Source organism: Penaeus monodon, chromosome 21 (genome assembly GCF_015228065.2).
Source record: "Penaeus monodon isolate SGIC_2016 chromosome 21, NSTDA_Pmon_1, whole genome shotgun sequence".
Taxonomy (NCBI): Eukaryota; Metazoa; Arthropoda; class Malacostraca; order Decapoda; family Penaeidae; genus Penaeus; species Penaeus monodon.
In genome coordinates, this window is record NC_051406.1 from 33,551,269 (window position 1) to 33,551,663 (window position 395).

The window sequence follows — 395 nt, forward strand, 5'->3', positions numbered from 1 at the left end:
CTTACAACTTTGAATATGAAAAAAAGTATATTCAACACTGTGTTATTGAGTTCTGTTTACCCTTAAATTAAGGAAATCAATTTAGAAAAAAAGCAAGGTAAGAAAATGCAAACAATTATCATCATCAAAAATAATGATTAAAAGAAGGCACAATGTATTAGAAACAGAAAAAGCAATCATCAAGCCAGTCAACATAGATAAAAAAAAACATTGTTAAGGGAAAAGTTATATGGTCTTCGATCCCATAAAAGCCATCATCATCTTTATTTAACTTTCCGATTATTTTCAAAGCATTAATCGTTTCAATCAAAGGGTAAAATCACTTGCATGAAAGAGATCACAATTCCTTTTGCAAAGAGTACATATGCTCACACAGACATGCGGTTAATCGTACG

At 30.1% G+C, this 395-nt stretch overlaps 1 protein-coding gene across 1 annotated transcript in view; it reads right to left on the reverse strand.

Moving 5' to 3' along the window:
• The window catches only part of LOC119586436, a gene marked incomplete in the record, with an annotated part of 196,777 nt that overhangs the window by 8,523 nt on the left and 187,859 nt on the right, over positions 1 to 395 (reverse strand).